The sequence below is a fragment of the Pithys albifrons genome, chromosome 3, assembly GCF_047495875.1.
Source record: "Pithys albifrons albifrons isolate INPA30051 chromosome 3, PitAlb_v1, whole genome shotgun sequence".
In the NCBI taxonomy this organism is placed as follows: domain Eukaryota; kingdom Metazoa; phylum Chordata; class Aves; order Passeriformes; family Thamnophilidae; genus Pithys; species Pithys albifrons.
Window position 1 is genome coordinate 16,336,792 of NC_092460.1, and position 7,824 is coordinate 16,344,615.

A 7,824-nucleotide genomic window follows, 5' to 3' on the forward strand; every position below is an offset into this window, starting at 1 on the left:
CTGAAATACTTCAGTACAGTAAAACTAAACAAACAAATTTGTTGGCACTGTGCTATTAACCTTTTCACACAATAAATGTCCTTACATAAACTGGGTAATGTTTGATCAGTCTTAAAAGGATCACAGAATATCTTGAGCTGGAAGGGACCCAACAAGGATCGAATATAACCCCCGTCCCTGCACAGACAGTCCAGCAATCCCACCCTGTCCCTAAGAGTGTTGTCCAAATGCTCTTGGAGCTCTGTCAGCCTTGGGACCATGACCACTGCCCTGGGGAGCCTGTTCAGTTGCCAACCACCCTCTGGGGGAAGAGCCTTTTCCTGATACCCTCCTCTGACACAACTTCATGCTGCTCCATCAGGAATAGCAGAAAAAAGCCAAACTACCTCAAAGTGAACCTTGAAACTAAACAAAACCTCTGTCCTAAAAGCCCAGCTTTATTTTGCTTAGAGGAAAGCAAAAGCAAAGAAACACCACAGGCAGCAATACCTTTCCCTGGGGAACAATTTTTGGTGACCATCAGACAGGGGGGACTGGCCTGGATGGGCTCTGCCCTGACTGTGCAGAGCCCATCCTGCCTAACCCTGCTGAGCAGAATCTTACACGTTTCATTAAGTACTTACTGCCTTTATCAGCCCGTGAACACAGTTCAGAAAGTTTCCCAGCACACAGAGCGGTCATTGCTCTGTAGTTTCCTGGAGCAACACACGACTGGCTCTGCTCTGCAGTCCTGTCCACTCAAAACTGTCACCAGTGCAGTGGCCCAGGTAATATGAGACACAGAGGGAATCAACTATTCTGGTGACTAAAATGAGTAATTTTTACTTATTTTCACATGGAAGTTCTGGTTCTGTGGGTAATGAGGTTTATCTGGGGCATTGAATTCACAGCTCTGTATTCAGAAATTGTAATTTTTTCAGCTTGGAGAAATGCTGTGCACTGTAACTAGTTGGAAGACCATAATGAATCTCAAGCAAAAGGAAAGATCTTATCTTTTCCCCAGACCGCACTTCCTTTATAAACATTAATTTTTTCTCTAAAAGAGGATAAAAACATGCAAAACTGTGCTGGCTAATAGGAGCAAGGCAATTGGGGGAAATGCCAGAATATTGGTTATTTATGCTAAGGCCCAACAACTGTTATGCTGCCCTCAATAAATCACCTGGTGTTTGGGAGGTACAAAGGCTCAGCTATTCCCCTTTCCCATAAAGGCCAGCGATGTTCCTGCCTGGGGCCTCACATCCATTCCTACAGGTTTGCCAGATACAATGGACACAAACATTCTCTGGAGCCTCTACAAGTGACCAAACACTCAAGAGTTGAGAGAATTCCCCAAAACAGACTGCTTGAGCCATCCTGACTCCATTCATTAAATGGAGAGGTTTTGCAAGGATTTAAGAATTAAAGTAAATTAAAGCATTCACAGATGCATTATCTAAAATGTTAATTTAAAAAACACATTTGCATTTTAATTGTTTCTTTAACTGTCTTATGTAAGGTACTTCCCACAGCCACTGAGTAAACAATTACTGTAATTTGGTAGAAATTCCATTTCATTTGTTTAATTCTTTGTACAGGATACAGATCTCCCCACAGTTACCGAAGGCAAACTTTGGATTCATAACCTTAGGCTGTAATTTATATTAAGATATCTTTGCTAGACTGAGTTGTTCAGACCACCTCATAGCACACTGTTTTCTACAAAGCACTTTGAAGCACTTCTGTTAATTCAGAGAAAAGAACTTGCATTCCAAGTGTGCAGCATTATGAGTGTATACACAGAAATCCACAGTATTCCTCACACAAACCTATGTTTCTCTGTGGGAACTTTTCCTATGATAGTAATACATAAAAGCTGACTTATTTTTTCCACAAGACAGATATTTTTCTCAAAGGAGTAATACTGAACACAGCTGTGGAAATATTACATCTTCAGCAACACTATCAACAAAGACAAGAATCTTCTAAGTGAGTTATGTAATGGTATTTTTAAAGGATTAAAATAAGGAAAAAAGATTAAAATGTACTTAAATGTTTTTTCACAGCAATTTCTCCCAACCCCTCAAAGTTGGCTATTATGTTTTATCCTCTGGCCTCATGCATTCAGTTCCTTAAAAAATGTCACAGGGAATGATGGCCCTCTCAAACATTTCATGGTTCATACCCCGTTTTAAGTGACTGTTCTTTATAAACATCTATGGCTTCCTTCTAATGCAGGATGGTTCTGGACTTACTCACTCAAGGTTACTCACTACCAGTCTTCCAGGGAAAACTTTTTCTCCATTTTTTTCCTGCTCACTTTGGCTCCCATAACAAAGAACTCAGGAAGCAAGACTCTTCCTCTCTCAATTAGATCAATTACTTTTTGGGTCTATATGAAACATTAAAAACGACTTCACTTTTTTGCACATTTCCACAAATCAACTATGAATATTTCATGTAGTATTTCCTTTCAATTTGAACTTACCACCCACTGATTTCTTTAGTGTTAGCATAGTCTTGGTATTGGAAAAGGCAAAATAATTATCCTCTCTATTTTTTGACAATACATGGGTTCAAATTAATTTATACTACCTATATTCTGTATTGATTTTGAGAGCCTCGGGTAAAACTTTAAATCAAAGAAACAGTGATTAAGTCTCCATTTTACCTGAATTAAATTTATTTCCTCTTCTGAGCAAAGAACAGTCCATGGTTTCATGTGACAAGACATGAGTCATTTGCATTAACAGAAATTCAATACCCATGAAACAAAAGTACAGTCACAGCATGGATCATATGCTGACATATGTCCCCAGCAGAGGTTGGAACTGGATGATCTTTAAGGTCCCTTCCAGTCCAAACCATTCTAGGATTTTATGAGTCTATAAAATTATCAAAGCTGTAGTTTGCTTATTTAAAAAATAGAAGTTATCCATTGGGGAGTGAGTTTATTTTCTGAAGTCAAAGCTCCTTGTGCTGCTGTGGGGAAGCCACATGGGAATTACCCTGTGTAGAACGTTGGTGTTCAAGAAGCAAATAATACCCTCTGCTTAACAAACTGTCCTACAAAAAAGATCTCATTTTCCACAATGCAAGTCAAGATGCAATTATGACATATGTTTTCTTTCAATTTCCATAAGTATTTCCACTGAGTGGTAAAAGTAACTGCTGTCATCCAGTGAATTTCTGCCCATGATAAAAAGCAATGCAAAACTGTGCACAGAACCAAGCTGCTTAACCAACCCACTCCGGGGTTTCCAAACAAATACCTTTGGAAATAGCACATCAGGATATCTGCCCAACAATTCTAACTTCTCTGGTAGTTCCTACATTAGCTTAGTTCAGAAGGTTTTGTCTTCCTATGTCTTTAATTTTTCATGAAAAAAGGATATTAAGTTTTTACAAGGTCAGACAGGGGGAATGGCTTTAAACTGAACTAGGGGAGATTTTGATGAGAAGCTCAGAAGAAATACTTTACTCAGGGTGGTGGGGCCCTGGCACAGGTTGCCCAGAGAAGCTGTGGCTGCCCCATCCCTGGAAGTGTCCAAGGCCAGCTTGGATGGGGCTTGGAGCAAACTGGGACAGTGGGAGGTGTCCCTGCACATGGCAGGGGGTGGGAATGGATGGGCTTCAAGGTCCCTTCCAATGCAAACCATCCTGTGATTGCATGATTGGTTTTTGTGCCAGCCCTGCCCTACACCTCCCACATCCAGCCCTGCCAGGTGGGGCTGAGCTCACCCAGGTCCCACCGGCCAGAGCCTTTCCCTGCCCTCATGGAAGTGACATTTGCTCCAGGCTGAGGCAGACCCAGCATTTGGAATACCAGGGACACACAGAGGGAGTGGGTCACCAAGAATGTGTTTGTTACTTTATACACACAGGTCTTATCTTTTAATGTGTAAGCAGAACTAGTAGGAGCAGCTGCAGAACCTCAGCATATTTTCACTGCTAAAAAGCAGACTTAAGAGTACAGTTTTATTAGATCTGTTACAGTGCATCAAATACTGCAGGTTTTCCCTAATTTACATGTAATTTCTCTATTTGTTCCTCTTCTTATGCTCACTTGTGGTTTTTCCCTACAGGTGAAATGGAAAAAATGATTGCCAAAAATAAAAAAAAATCACTTTACAGTATATAAGTAATTAAAGCAAATTTAATTGCTTCTCTAAAAAATGCCAACTTGAAAAGAATATACATTACACAGTACCTATGATTTAATAGCATGTTATGAGAAAATAATATTAAAACTATAACAGCAGTGATTAAGTATAATTAAAATGGACTTTCTCAGAAGACTCCCAATTCATTGGGAGTGTTTCGTGTCAAACCCAGCCTTGCCTGACAGAGTTGCTGCTGTTGTGATGATGGGAAACAAATGAGACCATCCTACAGAATTCCAGGGACAAAACACACATCTGAACACAGGCTGGGTTAATTATTATGGCAGGGAATCACTTCTTTAATGAAATAATAGCCTGTTTTATATTAGTAATGATTCTGAATGCTTTCATTTCAATTATTCCAAAGTAACAAATGGTGTGTTGCAAAACTTGCAAACATATTGAGTCTGGAGATCTTCCAAGGAATTGTGTTACTTTTTCCATCTACAAAAGAGACATGCCCAAAGTACATGCAAACATTTAAGGACCTAGGGTCTTCATGAGACATAAAAATGCAAATTCTAGTCAAATACTTTCCTAAAAATGTGATATTTAGTGCTTCCATTTCTAACAATCTATTACAAACTGAGTCAAAGTAATTTTCTTTGGGGTCTTTGAATTTCTAATTATAATATAAATTACTTTTGTTGATAAGTAATGTTAGGAAAAATGTAATAATAAATTAAATTAAATTATCTCTTCAGCCTAACATACTTTAAATATTTCAGGTAGTTTTTTTCTGGAATATAAAGGACAGAATGGCCACACTTTTTTTTTTTTTTTACTAATAACTCACTGGATATTGATGACAGTTACTTTAAATGTTGCTTTTGTGTTTTGAACAATATGAATGCAGCCAAAGACTATGTAAGAAAATATTCATTGACACTTCCATATTACACACTGTTTGCTAAAACAAACGGAAACATCAGCATTTGCAGGTGATCAAGGTCTGGGTTTTTTTTTAAAGAATTGTTAAACTTTGGTGGAATAAATTGTTGATACTCCATGAGAAAATGTGGTTCTCAGTCCAGCTTGTATTCCGGAACAGAAAACTTTCCTTTAAAACTTATTGTTGGAGTGATTCAGTAGTTTGGCACTGGTTGCAGAGTTTTTCATTTTAACTACTGTTTGATTTTCCATGAAAGAATGTCTGGTGTTTCCAATGTCTCTAAGGCAGATAAATACCCATATTCCATAAAAATGCCATTTAACATTATCCAAACTTGGGAGTAGCATCACAAGCAAGGTAATAATTGACATGTATAGACACCAAAACTGTATCAAGACCTTCACTGAACAGGCAAAGCAGTTTCCTGATCCAGTTTGGTGCATACACCTTTTTACAGAATCAAGAAGAGCATCAAGGTGGGAATAAGCTACATGTGGACTTCTGGAATTGGCATTTCCATACAGAGAAATTTGTAGTTATCTGCAGCCTAAGGCAGAACACAGTTCTCTCACTGTCCAAAGGCAACACAAACTCCCTGCAAGGAGGAAACATCAGGTATTTCTACAGGTGACTGTTTTGTCTCCCCAGTCATTCCAGATCCAGGAAAAGCATGATAATCCATGGCAATACACAGATGTATGTACATGTAACTTGACTTTATAGCTCCCTTGTAAACAATCTCTCAACACTGACCCACCCTTCAGTATTGCTGTGTTGCTAATAAACATCAGGGACTGAGGACTTGGACTGCAAAATGAAACTATATTTTGCTGCAGTTCCTAAGTCAGCTGCCAAAAACATGCCGAAACCCACACATCTAATAACAAGCAAACGTTGACTCGTGTGTGATAATAAATAAGAACTATTTTTAATATATCTACACATAAATACTGAAGAATCAAGGCAAACTACAGAAGCTGAAGAGCAGTTTTTATGCACTCAGCTGGCTAAATGGTGTGGTCCAGCCTGAGCAGAGCCAAAACTGAGCTCAACCCAAACTATGTGACACTGTGCTCCACATGGACCGGCTGTGAGCACGAAAGGAATAGGTCATGTTGTTAAAATGTGGTGGGCAGTGTCCAAGGCAGATCTGTGCCACTGATGTTAATGTTAGATTCATCACTTTATGTAAACCACAGTTATAAACACTGCTAGAAAATGAAAAAGTGCTTCGTTTGCCTTAGAATAACAAACATATACAAGCCCAGCTTAAAACAGACCGCAGTGATGGCAGCACATTTGCTCGCTCAGACACAAAGGAATACAAATACAGTCATTTTCAATGAAGAAATCAAGACAGCATTTTATATCACTGATGAGGTAACAAAAATTGAAGATAAAACACCATCTGAATTCTTTTTCATTGCCTGTTTCACAAGGGTGAGACAGTATTCTGAACCACAATGTGCTGGATATAGTCCTGTCCTTTGCCTGAGATATTCACCTCCACCACTCAGAAATGTAGGTATTTTAAGGTGAGGTAGAATTCTAAGTTTCAACCAATTCTTTCACTGGTGGAAACACAAATCACTGAAAAGGTCTGAGCAAACAGTTTGACTTCATATAGTTTTTAGTTATTTAAACACATATTTCATAGGAAAATATACAGACATTTGCTGGCAAAGAAAATACCCTCAGACTACTCTCTTCATTAACCCCCAACATCACAGATTAAAAACCTGTGACACTGGAAATAAATTAATGACATTAAGAACAGGAGAAGAGGCTTGTAAAAAAGATTGAAAACCACTGGCCTAGTTTAGTTTTTAGTGTTGATATCAAGAGGGAACATCTCAAGTTCAGAATCAGAGAGCCAAGAGACCTGAGAAGGTGATTTCTGGGTGTTTCATCTGAGATTGCAATCACATCACAATCAAAATACTAAATCCACATCTCAAGGTATTAAACAGTTTCATTAAAGAACAGCATGTCCATGGAGGCAGTATTTATTTCTAACATATTGATCCTATACATTGAACAAAATACACAGATAAGCCATTTTAAAGTAAGGCTGTTATGTTTTTTCCAGATCCTACCACTATGTGTATCCCTTTCATTATGCAATTGGCTACAACAAACTTTATACACATAGGAATGTGTTCCTACCACCAGAAGCAACTGAGAAGAGAAAATAATACTAAAGAACACCAAGTATTCATCCAAAATTGAGAGGGAGCATTGCTGAGTCAACACTTTGCTACTGAAAGAAGAGGAAAAAGAACCCAGCACATTTATATTACAACCCTCAGGCCCTGCTCTCTTCTATTAAAGAGCCAAGAAAGCGCTGGAGTTTTTTTTAAAACAGCAATTTAATACTAATTTCCTCAATAAGCCCATCCAAACCCAGCTATTCAAAACACAGGGGAGTGTTTGCTTGGGAAGCTCCGGTTTCTCCACGAAGGCAAGAGAAGGCAGATAAATGCAATTTGAGATTTCAAGAAAGTTTAAGATCATCCTTCAGCTTCTTATGTGGGAATGTGATTGCTTTCAAAACTGTAATTTTATTCCTTGGGAAAAGTGATAGGGAGACTCTTCATCATCCTCCATCTGTGCCACTGGAACTGGAACCCACACAAAGCAAAGCTGCAGGTAACACAAGCCTTGCCCTGGTTGATATCACAGCACCAAAGTCCTCATTTTTGGCACAGTACCTTTTATCCCCTTAAGAAAGTAACAGTAGACAAAATAACTATTATGCAACTTGAACAGGCATTTTGCAAACAGCACCAT

At 38.6% G+C, this 7,824-nt stretch overlaps 1 protein-coding gene across 1 annotated transcript in view; it reads right to left on the minus strand.

Moving 5' to 3' along the window:
• CENPP (centromere protein P) overlaps positions 1-7,824 on the minus strand; it is a 121,571-nt gene that overhangs the window by 42,855 nt on the left and 70,892 nt on the right. The gene's annotated exons all lie outside the window — the stretch shown is intronic.